We start from the raw sequence: 20,265 nt of genomic DNA on the forward strand, positions 1-20,265 counted from the left end.
TCAACTGTTGATAAGGATGGACAACACCACAGTTATGTGGTACATCAATAAACAGGGAGGCACACATTCATACCCTCTATGCCGGATGGCAATGGACCTCTGGAATGTGGCCCTGAGCTTCAACATTCAGTTACAAGCAATTTTTGTGCCAGGAAAAGAAAATATACTAGCAGACATCCTAAGCAGAACTACCACGGATGCCCACAAATGGATGCTGCATCCGGACATCTTCAAAACCATTACAGGGAAATGGGGACTACCAGAAATAGACTTATTTGCATCCCCACACAATCACCAACTGAAAAAATTCTGCACGAGGACGTACCACCCACTTGCTTGGAAAGTGGACTCCTATCTTTCAGTTGGAAAAACATCACAGCATATGCATTCACACCTTTTCCTTTGTTGCACCAGGTGCTATTGAAGATCAAGGAAGACCGTCAAGGATCATCCTGATAGCTCCAGACTGGCCAAGGCAACATTGGTACCCATTACTGAGGAGTATGTCTCGGAACAAATATGGCCTCTGCCCTAGTTCCCTTACTGTTAACATAGAACAACTTCAAAACCCTGCATCCAAACCTGAAAACACTGCAGCTGGCTGCCTGGAACATTGCATAAGACCAAATAACCCAGATTTATCTCAAAGGGTTAAAGACATTATCTTGGAGGCTCGCAGACCCTCAACAAGAAAAAAAATATTCAGCAAAATGGAAAAGATATCTCATTTGGAGTACTGCAAAAGGAGAAAATGTGTCACTGGTAAACATAGCTAACATCCTGGAATACTTGGCAGAGCTCTTCCACAATGGCCTGTCTTATTCTTCCATTAAGATTCATGCATCAGCTATTTCAGCAGAATACAACTTGGATCCTCCAGTCTTCTCACATCCTCTGCTCAGGCAGTTTCTGAGAGGAATTAAAAATGTAAAACCACCTAGGAAGCCACCATTGCCAGCATGGGACTTGAACTTTGTGCTAGAAAAGTTGACACTCCCTCCTTTCGAGCCAGCAGCAACAGCAGAATTACAGTACTTATCATGGAAAACTGCTTTCCTGCTTGCAATCACTTCAGCAAGAAGGGTTTCTGAACTACAGGCATTAATGGCAGTACAGCCCTTCCTGATCTTCCATCAAGATAGAGTGTCCATGAGAACTAATCCTACTTTTATGCCAAAGGTGGTCTCCAGGGTATCTTTAAACCAAGCTATCCACCTGCCTACATTCTTCCCCAACCCACAGAACAGGGAGAAAGACTGTTGCATACCTTGGATGTACATAGACAATTACATTACTACCTGGACAGGACCAAGAGCAATAGAAAACTGACCAGCTACTGGTAGCATATGCAACAGGAATGGAAGGAAAAGCAATTTCAAAACAGACAATCTCTAAGTGGATAGGAAATTGCATTAGATTTTGTTACTCTTACCATGGGAAGAAAACTCCAGAAAACATCAGACCTCACTCTACAAGGGCTACAGCCACTACCACAGCTTTTTACGAGGAGTGGCTACCAAAGACATTTTAGAGGCTGCTACTTGGAGCTCCGTGCATACATTTGCCAAGCATTATAATCTACCCTTATACTCCAGATCCCGAGCAGGTTTTGCCACTGCTGTTTTGCAAGGGATCTTAACTACACCATAATCTTATTACTCCTCCTCCCCCAGTTTGGCTATGGTATTCTACCCATTTGTAAGGACTGCAGATGCATCCTTGAAGGACATAGTACAGTTTTGTACCTACCATAAATGTAGATGTCCGATAGGCATGCATCTGCAGTCAGGATTACCCTCCCTCCTTCCCCTCTGAGGTACTCCTAGGGTATTTACCCATCTTCTAGCTAGCTGGGGGAATCTATTATGGTGTATTTGTTTGTATATATGTATATACATGTTTAGTTTTATTTGCTCTCTCTTATTTGGAAACTTTTGCAATTATCCAAATTTAGCCTTCCTAGGGGGCACCTGGCATCTGGGGCAAGAAACACTGAGGAAGATGGCGTCGGCTGATACCTTTATACCCGAATAACTGCAGCTATGACGTCGGGTGAAGTGCGACATCAGCCGAGGCCAGACCCAGACTTTGGAATCCGGCCGACCGTAGGGCTGCCTGACGACAGGACAACCCATTTGTAAGGACTGCAGATGCATGCCTATCGGACATCTACATTTATGGTAGGTACAAAACTGTACTTTCTGATAACCAACTCTTGCAAGAAAGATCTCCAGTGGTGGCTAACATCCAAATCGGTGACCATGGGACGTCTTTTTGTCCTTCCGGCTCCAGTTGCAATGGTGACCACGGACACCTCCCTGATCGGGTGGGGGGGGGGGCATTATCAGGGAAGGACAGCCCAAGGTACATGGCAGGTTCATGAGGCTCAATTGCATATAAATGTCCTAGAGATGAGAGCAGTTCTCTTAGCATTGCAGTTCTTTCAAGACTCTCTTCCTCTGGGCACAATTGCAATCTAGTCAGACAACATGTCCGTAGTCTGGTATATAAACAAACAGGGTGGAACCAGATCTTATCCCCTATGTCGAGAGGCTCTAAGAGTATGGAAATGGGCAGAGTCCACCCAGTGCTTTCTGACATCAACGCATATCCCAGGGAAATCCAACATGATAGTGGACAAACTCAGCAGGGCAATTCTGTTGCCTCACGAGTGGTCCCTCAAAATTGAAGTAGCCGAAATGATTTTCCGCAGATGGGGCTAGCCTTGCTGCAACCTCTTTGTGACTCCCACAAACACCAAATGCAGCAACTACTTTGCCCTGATCCCTCAACAGGGACAGTCCCCGACGGACAAGCTCATACACGATTGGCCCCCGGGACTCCTTTATGCCTTCCCTCCCTTTCCCCTGATTCCCAAAGTTTTGCAGAAAGCCAGTTTTCTGGGCAGGGCACTTATCTTAATAGCCCCATATTGGCCTCGTCAAATCTGGTTCCCCTTTCTGAAGTCTCATCTAGTAAAAGAACCTTGGATCCTGGACCCAGTGCCGGATCTTCTGACCCACTCATCAGGAGCTCTTCACCCTTCACTTCAGTCCATCAAACTGACAGCTTGGCTGCTCCGATTCCCAGAATAGCCAGGTTCCAAAATTTATCATTGGAAGCTCAACATATTTTTTGTCCTCAAATAAGTCTTCAACCAGGAAACTATACCTCAGTAAGTGGAGGCGGTTTTCAATCTGGGCTCAGCAGAATAACGTTGACCTTTTTCTAGCCTCCATATCCGATATCTTAGAGTTTCTGACCAAACTGTTCAATGAAGGAGCTGCAGTAGCAACCATTCGGGTACAACTAGCTGCTATATCCAATTTCCATATAGGTGAATCAGGAAACTGTATTATGTCCCACAAGATGGCGAAGGCTTTTTTGAAGGTTATGATGCATCTAAGACCACCAATTAGATCACCTGCCATTCCATGGAATCTGAATTTAGTTCTAAGATTATTCTTCCGCCCTTTGAACCTGTTTCGTCCTGTGAGCTGAAATATCTTTCTTGGAAGACCTTTTTCTTGGTGGCCATTACATCCGCATACAGAGTTTCAGAATTGCAAGCCCTTTCAGTTAAGCACCCATATCTGATTTTCCACAAAGATAGGGTTTCCCTCAGGACAAACCCTTCTTTCTTACCCAAAATATGTTCAGAATACACCCTTAATCAAGCGATTGATTTACCTGTTTTCTTTCCCAATCACACTAATCCATTGGAATATATGCTTCACAGGCTTGAAGTCCATAGACAACTTCATTTCTATTTAAGCAAGACAAAAGACCATAGAAGAACTGATCAGCTGTTTGTCTCTTTCTCAGATTCCAAGAAAGGTGCAGCAGCATCTAAATCTACCTTATCTAAATGGCTTTCTGATTGCATATCCTGTATATACCACACTGCAGATATTTCTTTAGAGAACAAAGTCAACACTCATTCAACCAGAGCTGTTTCTACTTCCATAGCCTTTTTGGCCAGACTACCCATTGATTCTATTTGTGCAGCTGCCACATGGTCTAGGCCACATACCTTCATAACTCACTACAAAGTAGACAAGGTCTCTAAGGGACAGGGCTTCATTTGGTTCTGCTGTCCTTAGGCAGGTACTCCCGTGAGCCACCCAAGATTGTGGTGTTGGAGACGCTACCCATCAGTAAGAATGAAAGCGAGAGTGAACAACTTCACATAAAGTTATGTATTTACCAAAACGTTCCATGTGAGTTGTTCTTCTCGCCTTCATTCTTACGACCCCCCCCCCCCACTACCTCCTGTCCAATGTCTGGAAGTTCAAGAAAGGCTCTACGTTTGGTGTTGGTTCTTCTGAAGAGTTTCCTCTCACAAGTTGTGTCTATGATTTCCTTAGTAATCTGATTTAGATTTAGCACTAGTTGGCAGCAAACAAGTTCTGGGGAAGGTAGAGGTGCATTGTGGGATAGGGTTTCAGCCTCGAGCTGTTCGAGACCTCGAGCTTTGTAAATTGGCCAACTCTGAGCTGAGTATCGGCTCCGAACCCATCAGTAAGAATGAAATGGAGAACAACTCACATAGAACGTTATAAGTACATAACTTTTTTTTTTTTTTGCCGCCCCGTCCCCACCCCATCCCCCCCCCACTTCTGTATTCTCACTCAAAGGTCAGTGTACCTCAGAAAAAAGAGTGACAAGTAAGAAATATTGTGTTCTTTATTTATGAGGCAGCAGTCTTGAAGTGTATATGAATCAGTATGTCTTGAGCAGAAACTTCTTAGTCCTATATGGGGGACCATGCAAGTATGAAATCATGCTGTGATGCAAAAAAAACGTGAGCACATGTGAAATGAACAAGTTGGCATTGTGCAAGTGACGGGCACCTGTCAGCTCATGCTGCATAAAGCAGTATTCTTTATTATACAGGTCACCTACTCCTACTGCCCTGAGTAAGTATTAGAACATTTCCACCTCTCAAAAGAAGTAATGTACTACTTGGACATCTAACCACATGTTATGATTTACTACTACAGTGACATCCCTGAAGCCGGTACTAAGGATTTGTGTATGTTTACAACAGATATTGAGCTTTAAGAAAAGTGATTGTTAACAGTAAAGCTCATCACTCTCCTTTCTGGTAGGAAGGTAATTATTTTAATTATAAAGCTTCATTAATTTGTGTAACAGTTGGAATTGCTGGTCTTAATAATGAGAACAGATTGGTGACCTAACAACACTAGAGTAGATGTTTTGTAATTACCAGTGAAAACCAACACCAGATTGAAAAAAAAGCTGTAGTAGTACTAGCTTTATATGAATGCCTGTTCCCTGGTTCCATGGAACTCGCTCTGAAACATTTTCTCAGTATTAGATCAGCAGACCTGGATTGCCTTATTAAATAAGCTGGCTGGCTAGTTTACAGGAAGTATCTCTAGTTTCAATTAAGATGTTTCCATTTTTAACACAGAGCTCTCCCTTTTAGCTTGTCTGTAGCCCAGGAGTATCCCAAAATGTCTGGATCCAACTTTTCCCTTCTAAGGACTCATCACATTCAGATATGTCTTTTAGGTGACAACTTAATGGTGGCAGAAACTTTGTGTTTGCAACTATATCATTGTGTTATAATTCGTTATTTCAGGCTACTAGGTGTTTGGGGGCTAGATTGTGCATCTCCAAATCAAACTGCAACTCAGAAAATACATTTCTTGTGAGCCATGTTGCACTTTATACTTTCCCATATTCTTCATTAAGATAAACATTTTGGGAGAAATATTCTTGTGTTGCACATGGTAACCCTCGCTGCACTATATGAAGTTCATTTTTATTTACCCGGCCAGATCACCATGCAGAACATACCTTCTAAAATTCTTTGGACTCAACCTTTAAACAGTCTAGATTAAATCATTTCAGTTGACAATTATAAAAGACTTGACATGGTAAGATCACCTGGCAGCTTCTAACAGATGTATCCTTCTTCTCTTCCAAACTTAATCCATTTCCTGTCAACAGATACCTTAGACTATGTCTGAGGAGGTCTTCTGGATATCTTTCAAATCTGTGCAGCTGGGTTTTAAAAAGGACTTGATCTCTTCACATCACCCTCAAAGAAATGGAGAGAGGATTTTTGACTGCGAGTGCATTTGTGTCTGACCTCATTATTAGGACAGGCAGTGTAAGTTATTTGGTATCTGAATAAACAATGGATTGTAAGGACTTGTCCATTATACATACAAATAATCATTGTGAAGAGCAAATAGATGCAGAATAAATGTACAGACTGTTTTAACATAGTTTGACAAACTCACTGAGTAGCAATTCTGTATCACGTTCAGTAGCTATTCAGTGAAGTATTTCAAAATATAACCACGCATTAGTTGTCTTCACTGAGTGTGGATTTGTATGTCATTGTATGTTGACAATAACTAACCAGAAATATTTGTCTCCAAATTTGCAGTCAAGGAGGAATAGCCATCTTTTCCATGATGTGTTTAGTTTGAAACTTGCCATCTTAGAGGTGGGGAGCTAGGAATCTTCCTTACATGGTGGATGTGTGTGTGTGTGTGTGTGTGTGTATATATATATATATATATATATATATATATTTTTTTGTTTTGTTTTTTGTGACTTTGTGTTTGTGCCTTTTTTGTCTTATTTTGTTTACCAAAACAGAACTTAATCACTTAACTGTCAGTTACTTGAACATAATCCCTGAATGAGTTGTTTGTCTCAGGTAAGGCAGTGCTCCATTCCAGTGATTTTGCTTTCTGTTCTTTAATAAGTAGTTTGATTGTAGTGCACTGATCTGGGCACACAACACTTGCAAATGGCATGCACATTTCCCTTAAACCATTATTGAATCAACAGTGAGAGTCAGAACTGTACTCAATGTGACTTTCAGCCTGAGAGCTTGGTGCACTTCTTATTCCCAGTGGAGCCTTTTTGTTCATAGTTGTCCCAGTGTCTTGAAGGGAATGAGAACTACTACAAGAAAAAAATCACAATTTAAGCTTGAAGTTACTCAAAGTATTTGTTCTTGTTCTTTATGAATCAGAACTGTCCTATTCCTCAGATAAAGTACACTTCACAAGTTCCTACTTACTCATTTTACCTGACATACATGGCTACACTTTTATTTTACAAATTATGAGATAAAAGGGGCTGCTTGTTTCAAATTTTGGTTTTAATTTTTTAATTTTTACCAGTGTTTTTTAGGTATTTTCTAAAAACCCAAGGAAATGCAACCGTTTCTTCTTGCCACTTATGAAGGGAATGAAGACTTACCTTTGGTTAAGGAGACTGTAAGAAGCTAGTTCTCTATATTATGTTAAATTAAGTACAACATGATCCTTGAAGGACTTGCTAAGGCACACTCCTGTAGAGCTCTGCAGCGTAATATGTGTGTTATTTATCAAAGTTGCACCACCTTATGGCTTCAGTTAGAGAGTAACCACTGTCAAAGTAAGGAAATGGCCAAGCTCTCCTGAGCTGTCAACCTGGTCAGATACCTAGTATGTGATTGCAATAAACATGCAGTAACTATTATTATTGTTTTCATAATCACATTAATTTATTGGGAAAAATTAGCACTATTTTTCTTCTGTAAAAATGTGAGTCAAGGATATGCATTGCTGAACAAGTGTGCTGTATATGTTACTAAGTTACTGCAGGTTATTAATTTAATGCACTTTTATGTGATTTGTATTTATTTATGCTGTTTTCTTAAAAGATGCAAATGTATCTATACTGTACATGTACCTACTTACTGAATACATTGTTAAGGTAATGTCTGCAGTCTGTACATGCAAAGGATCAATATATTGTACTTAGTAAATGGTGGTCCTTGCTGCTAATGCCGTGATTATATGTGATTATTTTTATTTATTTTATTTTATTTTTTTTTTTTTACATTTTACTGTAGAGCCTCTGTCTAGCGAGCTATGTTTTTATTATTTTGACAAGCTGGTCGAGGATATGCATTTGACTGAACAATTTCACTAAGTTATTAATTTAATCTACTTTTATATGATTTGTATTTATTTACATTATTTTTTGTTATAGACAAATAACACAGAACACTCTGTACACTCCTGACTGTTTAGTCAGGAAATTTGCTCTTGAGATTACGCTTATAGTTGTGCTATACAGCTAATTTACTACATTTTGCACTATTATAAAGCTTTTTTTTCCTGTTTCACTGCATTTCTGTACTGTTTTAACTGTATTTCATTGCTAGATAGTGTTTCATTACTGTAATTGCATTTTTATTGAATTACTTAACTGATAACTACTTTGTCATACTGAGAGTTGTATTTTCTGTTTGTGAGTGCTCTAACTGCATTTTTGTGATGTTTCTGTGTTCTAGTCAGGTAGCATAGTCTGGATAGAGGCGTGCTGTTATCTAGGCCTGGTTGTTTTGCTTGTTGAGTTTTCTATGCTTATGGAAGCCATCTTCTGCTGGTGGTGGCTTGTCTTCACTGTTAGTGAGATTAACAGGGTTGCCTGACCTTCTCTAGCACAAGCGATTGGTTGAAAGAGCAGGGGATAGCAGGATTGGGCAGTAATTTGAGCTTCTAAATGTTTTCATCTTTTCTGGTATTTATATGCTGTGTTTATTTATTTATTTACATTTGTTGACCGGGAGTGTCCGACTGGACATAGGTCCATTTTCAGCAGAGGCTCGGGGAGAAAAGCTCCACAGTTAAAATAAACACACAGTAGTTACATTAGATTACATAGCGATTAACAATTACAACATATTTACAGATGAAGAACATAGTACATCAGTAGACAACTATAATCTTTATCTGTGAAGTACATAACAGACATTAACAAATGTTACAATAAGAAGTTCCTGCTGTATAATAAGTACTAGGCTTATGAGCATCTGAGCTTACTATAATCAAGGTAGTTAGTGGAGTGGAAAAAAAGGTAGTGGTTGGATAGGGTGGTGGGAGTTGCAAGGGCATAGCCAGCATGTTTTTAGGTGCGCTTTTTGTAAAGTTTTGAAGTGGGTGCATGATGGTACGGAGGTAATTGTGGGTGGAAGGGAGTTCCATAATTTGGCTATGGTGCAAGAGAGTAGTGCTTCACCAGCAGAGTTATTGGCTTTAGTGATCTGCAAGTGATTTTTGTTGCTGGATCTTAGTGGTCTGGTGGTGCGATAGGGTTGGAGTAGATTCTGGAGGGATGGGACATTTAGAGGATGGTTTACTAGTTTGTGGGTGAGTGAGAGTTGATACCACTGATGGAGGTGAGGGAGTTCAAGCCAGCCCAGTTCAGCAAGTGAGAGACAGTGGTGACTACGGTAGGATGCCCCTGTGGTGAATTTGGCAATGTTGTTGTAGCAGGTCTCTAGCTTGTTTAGATCGCATTGCCTTAGGTTGGTATATATTGGAGAGGTATGTAGTAGGGTAGAGATAAGGTGGGAATTTGCTATTGAAATATTTGCTGCTTTGGTGAGAAGTTGCTTATTCCTGTATAACGCTCCTACTTTTTTGTGAACTTTTTTTTATGGTCATGGATATGTGAATGTCAAATTTTAGTTTGTCTATTTCCACTCCTAGCAATTTGGTGTGTTCAGTTGTTGGGTATATAGTGGTGTTGTCTTTTGCTGTGATGTTAAAGTTTGCAGGGTGTTGCGCTTCTTTGTTCATTTGGCACTGCACTACCACTGCACTGTTTTAACCTATCGCTAGGTATTTCAGTTGCATTTTTTTCCAATACCAGCACTCCTGTGTAACTGACTCCCTCTCTCCCAACTACTGTGATTTTATCCAGCCCTACTCACACCTGTAGGTACTCTATTCTGATAGCACCCACTCTACCATCCTTTACTTCTCTTCTACAGATTCTGACAACCATGGATGGACAATTTCCTGTGGTTTCTCCTGCTAAACTTATTGATATGGGCATCCTGAGACAGTCTAGCAACTGCCTCATGTACACAGACAGCCCTCTTCTTCTACCACCTAGGAACACAATATGTGAGAGATGCAATTACATTAAGATCCTAGAATCCTTGCTATCTCAATTACAAGCCAGTACATATGGCACTGAGAAGGTTGTCTGCACAAACACCACCCACACCTGTACAGTACATTCCTACATATGTGGAGGTTCTCAACAAAAACATACCTAAACAAAAGAGACCTCTGAGCCAAAAGCACACAGGCACATCACAAGCACCACACATGGTACACATGCCTGTCTTACAGCCTCTAAGGCCCAGCCACAAACCCAACATACTATTCATAGGAGAGACTGTCATGAGACACACAGATGTGCCGCTCACCAGGCTAAACAAGGGGAAAGTCACAATAAGTTGCTTGTCAGGTGCTAGAATCTGCCATATTACTCACGCAGTCTGGTCTCTCAACAACAGGTTCTGTTATGACTCTGTCATAGTCCATGTTGGTGTGAATGACTTGAGATGTATCTCTCTGTACTATATGAAGAGAGGCTGAATATGTGTTCCAGGCAGGTATGTCCCTAGCCTTAAGCAGCATCATACCATCACCCAGAATGATGCCTCAGTACAAACAGAAAATGATTGACTTTAACAATTGGCTTAGTTTCTGGTGTCATTCCAAGGGGATCCTGTACCTGACAGCCTGGGAGGACATGATTGACAGATCAAGATGCTTTGCCAGAGATGGCCTTCATCTGTCTCCCCTGGGCTTCAGGCTTCTAGCAAAGGCTCATGCCTCCCCCCATAGTGCCTTTTATAGGCAAAGTCATGAGGACAAAATTACCAACGTGAAAAATTCTTCTAAACAAAATTTAAAGGTCATGCTGCTAAACGCTAGGAGTCTTCACATGAAACTGCACTCATTGCAAGCATTCCTTACCCTGGAAGATGCTGATATTTGTGCAGTCACTGAAACCTGGGCCAAAGCTGCAGAGAGCACCCCAGCCTTTCCAGGTTACTTGTCCTACCATACATTTAGACCCCAAACCAAGGTTTACAAAGCCAAAGGAGGTAGACTTTCAATATTTATCAAAGACATACACACCTCCAGGCTGGTCAAACAGTATGACGCACAGGAGACACTCCAGGTGCAGTTAACTATTGACAAAATACCTATTCAAATCATAGCTAACTACAGACTTCCAACCATGACTCAGGAGGCCTGCTCAACATATCTAGACTTACTTAAATACATCAAGATTCAACCCTCTACCCTGATCCTGGGTGACTTTAACTACCCAGCCATAGAGTGAAAGACCTATTCCAGCACAAACAAGAATGCCCCGAGATTCCTCAACTTCATCAGTGCCAATGCATTGGATCAGCTGGTCAACACCCCCTCAAGAGGTGAAAATATTCTGGACCTGATACTAACCAACATGAGTAGCCACTGTAGCACCCCTACAGTGTCATCCTCCTTGGTAAGATCCGACCGTAAAGCAATCACTTTTGAAGTCACCATCTCCCCTGACTGCCCCCCTTGCCTGCCAGGGTCAAACAAAAAAAACTTTTCCAAAGCTGCTTACAACCTCCTGGGAAAAGATATAAGCAGCTTCACAGCCACCTTCCCTTCAGTTGAATCAAGCACTAATGTACAAGCCTACACCAAAAAAGTATATGAGCATCTGTATAGCTGCATGGACTCCGCAATATCTGAGAGGACCAAGTCATCTTCCTCAAGGAAGAGTAAACCTGTCTGGTGGACAGCGGCAATAAACAGACTCTATAATAAAAGGAAACAAATGCTGTTCAGGACCAAGAAGGAGCAGGTGCCAAGTTGGAAGCAATCTCTCCTTTACCTGAGCAAGCAAATAAGGTCACTGGTGAAATCCTCCAAGGTTAACTTCGAGTCCAAACAAATTGGTCATATCCACTAAGGACAATCACAGGGCCTTCTTTGCATACGTCCACAGCCTCAAAGGTAACTCCCAAATCTGCTGTGAATTGGTGGTCGAGAATACTACATACACAAATGCCATAGATATAGCCAACCTGCTGGCAGACAGGTTTAGTTAAAACTTCACCCCCATGTCCTCCCATTAGTAAACCAGGACATCCCCAGCACCTGCCCTCATCAACAGGGAGAAGGTTATTAATGCCCTCTGAAAGGCAAAAACTACAGCTCCATGGGACCCTACAACATCCCTGGCTGTGTCCTACATGAATTCAGGCAGAGCTGTCAGCACCACTAAGCACGCTGTTCAACCAAAGCTTCTGCACCGGCTTCGTCCCAGCAAAATGGAGGACAGCCACTGTCATCCCTCTGGACAAAGGTGGAGCCAGGCAATTATAGGCTCATCAGCCTAACTGCAGAGAAATAAAACAAACTGCCACCATGGTTATAGACAGAGTTCAATAAGCAAAATAAATAAAAAATGGATATAGACAGTTAGAAGCAATATTTAATAACAAAGCAATAGAAACAGGTAACCGCTTTCATTGATAATCAATGTCCACTTCATCAGACCTAAAGCAATTCAAATAACTTCACATTTAAATAATCAATCCACAAGTCACATGGAAAAAAGTAACAGATACATATATACAAATATCCATTAGATGCCATCCTAATACAGCACATATTATCTGCATACAATCTAAAGTATGTAAACAATGCAATTACAGTAAAATATAAAAAAACTTATATAGACCAAATGATTACATCCCAGTGACAATACATAGTGTAAAACAGACTCCATATCAGTGTCAGAGTGACCATGCCTTCAAAACAGATTTTAAAGAGTTACTAGCATTAATGTCTGGTGGTTTGTGACCACTGAGATGTAAAATATAGTGAAGTTCCCTGACCTCACTCTTATTCTTCAGATCACCATCATGAGCATTGGCTGATATTAATTCTAAAACAAAAAAACGAAAACTATGGTTATTACCATAGTCATGATTATGCTGGGCTAGTGCATTATTAAGCTTCTCTTTCCTAATATCATTAAGATGTTGAAGTACTCTATCCTTCAAACAGCGATTAGTTTTTCCAATGTAAAACACATGACAGGTCACACACAGGAGCGAAACTTAGGTCAACTGGTGCCCTAGGCAAAAGGGCTTCATGGCGCCCCCACCACACTAACTGGTGCTCCCATCCTGGTCTAACTATACCAAATAAATACTGGAAAAGTGCCCCTGCTAGATCGGTGCCAGAGGCAGCCGCCTAGTTGGCCTATGCCTAAGGCCAGCTATGGTCACACAGAAAGCATAATAAATAACATTTCTAGTCAATCAACGTAGAAATAAAATTCTACTTTATGATCCAAAATTGGATGGCCGGCCATGGTGGTGCAAAGGTTAGCGTTGCTGCCTCACAGCAAGAGGTTCTCCGGTTTGATCCTCGGCTGGGGTGCCTTCTGTGCGGTGTCTGCATGTCCTCCCTGTGGTTGCGTGGGTTTCCTCCCACATCCCAAAGACATGCTGTATGTTGACTGGACACTCTAAATTGACCCTAGGTTTGAGTGTGTGCATGTGTGTGCCTTCTGTGGAAGTTTGGGCGTCAGGTTGGCACCTCAACACCATAAAACTCCACTGCCAGTCATGAGTGGACAGGTGATCCGCTGTGGCCGAAAGAATTAGAAGATGATCCAAAATTGGATGTGTTAAATAACAGTTGGAATATAGATGTTCCTCTATGATCAGACAACACAGCATGCTTGCTGGAGTCATTACGCCCATAACATAACTGCCTACTGAGTGATAAATTATTATGAAAAGAGAAGCAAGGGTATCACCAACCTTACCTCTTAATTCAACGTCTGTACGTAAAATACCCCAATTACATTTAATAACTTCACATACCAACCTCACATCACTAGAAAAAGTTAATAAAACTCTGACTTAAGGTCATTAAGCGCACCCTCAAGTGTAGTTTCATCGTTATGTAATCTCATAGTCCTCAAAACCTGACCACACAACACATTCTTATAGACATGTTGGGGATGCATGCTCTATCTATGAAAAAAAGAAGTCTTCTTACACTGCTTCTTATATATTTCAGTCTTAAAATAACCCAGCATATCTTTCTGTGTATGAACATTCAAAAATTCTATCGATTCACAGAACTCTTAGAACTAAAACGTAAAAAGGACATTGTAGAGTGAAGGCATTCAACAAAACTATTCAACAATGTATGTGGACCATCCCTTAATAAAAATATGTCACCCACAAACCATTTATAGTAAACGATATGTTTAGCAAAAACATTATCCTTCAAAACATAATTCGATTCCCCGTTTGCTAACACAAGGTCGGCATGTATATCTAACTGTGTATATCCGTTTTTTAGTTTTTTTTGTTTATTGAACTCTGCCTATAGCCATGGTGGCCATTTATGTTTAATTTCACTGTACATTAATACAACTTGTTGGCGGGATAGATATGTGTCCCAACAACTTCCCCATCTGTGGAATAGACTTCCTCTCCATGTCAAGCAGAGTACCTCACCAGTCCTCTTTAAGAGGAACATGGACGACTGGATGGGAAACAGAAAATATACCCCCTGGGATCCCACCTGTGTCCCTGCTGGACAGGGAAAACAGGTGGTGACTTTGTGGGAACATGGGTGAAATTCTTGGATAGGCTTTTAAGGGCCTCCTGGCCAATAGCCTAGTATCATCCTATGAACCTATGAGATGGGAAGGTTGAGGGCGGGATTTGATACTACACATCCAGGGTGATGTGTCTTTGACACATAACCATTCCATGTATTTTAAATTTGTTCCTGAAGAGGTTACCATAGAGGCAGCATCTTGAAATAGTAGAACTTGGATGCCAAGTCCTTAGGTGGGGGCAGTGTTCAGTATAACAGTTTTACATGGGACCATGTAGATGCACACACCACAGTTTTTTGTGTGTGTGTGTGTGTGTGTGTAGTGCTTCACAGTCAACCCAAGTTTAATGGATTACAGCAAATTGATTGTCTAGAGATAGGTACCACTGTGCAAAGTACTCATTATAAAAGTAGATATTTTAGAGAGAACTCCTTTTGGAAGTAAGTGCTTCCATACTTCTCCTTTGATCTAGTTTTTTTTTAATATTTAAATCAGTTTGTTGTGATGAAATCCTTATGTTCCTCATCAGGTCCAGTTTATGTTAATATTGTAGAGACTGTTATGGTAATGCCAAAACTTGATTTCCACCACATTTACTACTTACAGGATGGTAGAATGAAAATCAGAAGTATTTAAACACAACTTAATGGTGTTGAAAGCCTTACATTGTTTATCGGGACTAGTTCATGTTAGCAGTGTAGAGACAGGCATTTTGCCGACTGTCCCATCACATATTGTAATTACAGTGAAGGCAGCTCAGATGATACCCTTGATTAGTAGAGCCAGTTAAACAGTAAACATGTGGTTCTCTACTTCAACTGCAGTCCCTTAGATCACAGTCTGAACATTGAAGCGAGAAGTAAAAAAAACTGACTACACAGTCAGACCTGTTATTCCATGAGGTCGAGTTACAGATGCAGAGTGAAGGATCCTGATATGAGGAGATGGTGCTTAGTGTATTGCCCACCTAGAATCAAGTAAATAGCCACACAATATTTAAAAGGCAGTACTTTCACAAGCCCTTCGACTGTGCACAGTCAGATTGTTGCAGCCTGTTCTTGTTCTAACAAAAACAAGATATTATCACTGCACATAAGAATCCATTCTGAAGACACTTCAATATTTCAGTGTTATAGCATTTCTTACTCCATATTAAGATCATAGTGCCAAAATATTAAAACTAATAAATCATCAAGAATGTCAACTCAGGATAATTTCTGAAAAGTATGGGCCCTCTGAAACTGTAAATTTATTGTACAACAGACACCACTGCAGCATTTTTTGATTAATTATATAAAATGGAAGTTTTAAAGTTATAACATTATTTTTTTTAAATCTCAAATGCCAGGAAAGAGGAGCAATTTCTCATGTTTTTGTAGCAGTAGGTTTATATATGCAAGACCTACACGGTGAAGGTTGAAAACATGTGAATACACTGCTTTTAGCACTATATTAACTTATGTAATTAAACATGGCTCTAACTTTAAGAGAAACTTCAGTACATTTAGAAAACTCTAGGTTGAATTGAAGGACAGAAATCACAGTTATATGACTGAATCAAAACTGTTGAAATATTTTGGAATTTCATTATGTAAAGATTCCGTATAAAGATATCACAGAGTGTTGGGCACAGTAATTATAGCAAGATTTTGAAACTTTCCACTTTCTAAACTTTGCTGCATTTCCCCTTAGCTAGAAAACATTTAAAATTTCACCTCATATAAATTTTACATAATAGCGTGAAACTCTCTCATAAAATCAGAATTGTGATGTACATTTGGTTCCTGCTGTGGTGCACCACCTCCTGGCCTGTTAACTTTCTCATATTGACCTTGTCCCTACATCACCAATTTTGGGGATCCCTTCTTTATACTGGAGATTCATCTTTTGATAACCCAACTTTTGTGGACAGTAGTGGAGATTGGGGTCAATAAGTAGCCATCAGGGAGATTATATTGCAGTATATGCCCTAACTTTCCCATTGTTATTAAGTGCAGTGGTATCACAGGTTGTCTGTACTCTCACGTTCATATTCATTTATAGTTTAGTAATGTGATGGGGACTTATGCTGTCATATTCCCAGTTATTCTTGCCTCTGCTTTAGACGTTTCCAACACCATTTTCTTTCTTGAGATATGTCACATGCCAACAATTAGCCTTCAGCCACATCTGGAGTATAAACACATTGTGAGTTTTATTCCCATCCTTCCCGACAAAAGAAGGAAATTGAGTAGTAGCCACTTAGTACTGTCCTGGCTGGCACTGCAACAGTAAGGCTGTCGTTCATCCCTGCGTTGATGTTGACGTGTGTAGATATACTGCCCATGTGACTGTGTGATGTCTTACTTATAGTGACATATGTACTTCATAATGTCATAAGGCCATCATTTATAGGCAGCAGAAAAGTAGTAATTGACTTATGAGTGAATTATTTTCTGTTCACAGTGCTTCAGATTTACCATTATTCTGTTTGTGTGTTAGGGCCGCACTGTGGCACCATAGGAACTTGAATTGTACTACAGGCATGCAGTTTCAGGGTTCCATTGTTTTGCAAATATCTCTGTGATAGCTGTATATCCAAATACTAATGAAAAATATGTGTTTTTTTTTTTTTTTTTCATTTTAGGTCTGTAATTGGTCACTGAAGGCTCAATATACTTTTTGTGGGAAGGTCATTCTTGAAAGAACTGGAATATCCCTTCCATTCCTAAAGATGAAAGTGCAGATGTTTTCTTCAGTTTAATGGCCAGTAAAAAAACTATTTCAAGGCACTGCAGAAAACTTTTTGCCTGCGTATTAAGATATTCTGAATAACAGAACTAAATATCAGCATGTATTAGACAGGATATAATACGCTGATGGTGCACTCCTTCTGAAAATTTCTTCCTAATTCACTTACTCGGTTACAGATGGACTACATCAGAAACACATTTTATCAGTTATCATTCAGTTTATACCTTTCAAACAATTGCTTGCTTTATACCTATTAGTACCTTTATGTAACATTTCAGTCACATATATCATAGTTATAGATGTGTAATCTCTGTGTTGCACACAAATCATTTTTAGATATTTTTTTGCAAACTTTTAATACAAGTGTATTTATCAAACTAGATTATAACATTTTCTATGACTTTCTGTCAGCATTATAGCTGTTTCTGTTTTCATTTCTGTTTGAAAAATTGTGCAAAACTGTATGTAGAATTTTTATAAAGTATTGAAGAAAAAGATCAGGAGGAACTAAAACTTGTAATATTTAAACTGGTTTTGTTTTATTTACCTTACTTGTTTCATTGTGACTGTTAAAAAGCAGAAATTAACTACTTCAATTGTTAGAATATTAGTATTATAATTTTTCTGCATTATGTGCATTTTTACTTTCATGTGACTTTTTCATTTGGGTCATGGAAAAGAGAGTGATCAGACTTTAGAATTTGCAGCAGGATTCCAATTTTCTATTTCGTGTTTTTTTTTTTTTATATATACAAATACTGAAATGGAAAGATGGTATTAAACGTTTAGAAGCAGAGCATGCCAAAAGTATTATTCACAGTGTGTATGGACACTTAGTTGCTGTTCATTACTGGTTGAACACAAGTTGGGCATATCTGTTTGTAAGTGTTACCACAGGATTAACAGGCAAGTTTCTCATGTACATAGCCAGGAGTTTTGGAATTGTTTCCTGATTTCTAGAATGGATTCTTCCCTCAAGTATAGCTCAAAATTAAAAAAGAATGGTTCTATGGGAAACTATTTAGCAAAATCTGTAAGCATAAATATGTATTAAAATTATATTGTAGCACATGTCTTTGCACAATATAAATTAGATTTTAAAAAAGTAAATTCCATGGTGTACATAGCATATGCCTACTTACAAAAGAGAAGTTTCTTGCACTGCTGGACAGCTGCACTAGTACAAATTGTAAGTGACAGTATCAGGGGAAATAAAACATTTTTATAGTTGAAGCATCACTTTATGGCCATAGTATGTATTTCACTGGATATCTTACTATGGGAGCTTGTAGCAAATTCCATAGCTGATGAAACAGTGTTAATGTGGTGAAGCCTTGTGATTTAAAGGTTGCTGCAGACTGAAACTCTCCTGTTCCTCCTCCTCTTTCACATAGCAAAAGAGAGCCTGTAATAAGGCTGGGATTTCTGTGATGATGTGGGCAGGCGTACTATTCTATGCAATAAAAATGCATTCCAGAGCGAAAATGTAATAGTTGTTTTACTCTCCTTTATTATCAGACTGACAGGACCTTTGTGTTCTTTAACAAGCTTTTATTACAACACTGTATGATTTCTTAAATAAAGACATTTTGCAAGTTTGGGACATTCAGTTGGCTTTTGTATAGTCATTTGAGCATATTAGCAAGCCATGTTTAGTAATCTAGGAGTGAAAACGGAAATGTAGAAATTATGTATATGAAAACACTTGCTAGGGTAGCTGAATAAACAAACAGCTGTCCAAAATGAATTAAACCAGTTCTATAACTCATCAACAAGGTGCAAAGTGAGTTTGAATTAATACATTGATTATGACCTATGGAAGTGGTTTCTGTTACAAGCTGCTTAAGTAAAATGTGATTTTGTGATTGACACTCATAAGTGTCATGACAAAAGAGCCCAATTTTCAACAACAGCATTTCTGCAACACTACTAAAAAAAAATCACTCATAAAAAAGTATGCACCTCAGATTTTCCTGATATATATATATATATATATATATATATATATGTGTGTGTGTAAAACATGCATTACTAATCCCATGTTATAGTATTGGCAGTTTAAGCCAGGACAGTAGATGAGTCCATTTACCCAGTCAACAAATATAAATAAATAATGTCACAGTTAAGGATGGCACTAGAAGCCTTGCCAGGACAGCCAGCCTGTGCATATGGTGTCATTGGGTGATAGTTCAGTACTGGCTTTCCATTTCTGAATGCTGGTACTGCTATTGTGACTACTGCTGAAGCACTGTGCTCTGTGTATGTGTTAGTGAAGTATCATCATTCAGAAGTGAATGTCGATAGTGCTTTGTAAACACATCTGGAAAACTTCAGTGCTCTGTGTGTGTGTGTGTGTGTGTGTGTGTGTGTGTGTGTGTGTGTGTGTGTGTAGGGTTTAGAAAGTAACAAACTGTTGCATTTCTAGCAAGTGGTTTACTGCAGTTGAGAAAGAAGAACCTGCTTTTCCTGTTCCTCAACTCTGAGGAGAGGAGTTATTTTATTTATGTATTATTTATTTTTATGCTCCTCAAGAGGGAGGTGTACAGACTGCCAGAAGGCCCTTGTTATGGCCCTGATACCTTGGCATGTATGACTCTTCTGTTTCCCAAGGCTTAATTGGATTTGTATGAAAACAGCAACTGTTCCCACAGTAGTGAATAACATTATCTTGATACTGTCACAAAATAGCATTGAAAAATCTACACGTTTACATATTCAGCTTCAAGTATTAGTCATAGTCATGATAAATAACAAAGTAAGAACATGAGAAGCATATTATTTCTCACTGTTTGTGTTTTGTCATTGATTATTCCTTCTTGTAAGATAAGCAGGACTATACAGAACTATAGCCAAGACTTTCAGATGTAGCTGCTGGAATGTATGATATTGTCTTTGGTATAGAGAGACAGCATTTTCCACAGTCGGTGTAATTCCAGCTTGTCCTTTTTTTCTTGTCACTATTTGTAATGGTTATTTAGTGGTGGTTAATGTTAAAAAAGTCATGATTGAAACTATAACTTTATGTTATTGCTGACT

General features: G+C 39.4%; 1 protein-coding gene across 1 annotated transcript in view; it reads left to right on the plus strand.

Moving 5' to 3' along the window:
• LOC122807137 (ninjurin-1-like) overlaps positions 1–18,838 on the plus strand; it is a 514,013-nt gene extending 495,175 nt beyond the window's left edge. The window contains exon 4 of the mRNA XM_044078143.1: positions 17,123–18,838. The gene's annotated coding sequence lies outside the window, so the exon portion shown is untranslated. The remainder of the gene's footprint in view (positions 1–17,122) is intronic.
• The last annotated feature ends 1,427 nt before the right edge of the window (positions 18,839–20,265 follow it).

Source organism: Protopterus annectens, chromosome 7.part0 (genome assembly GCF_019279795.1).
Source record: "Protopterus annectens isolate FY-2018-M chromosome 7.part0, PAN1.0, whole genome shotgun sequence".
Classification (NCBI taxonomy): domain Eukaryota; kingdom Metazoa; phylum Chordata; order Ceratodontiformes; family Protopteridae; genus Protopterus; species Protopterus annectens.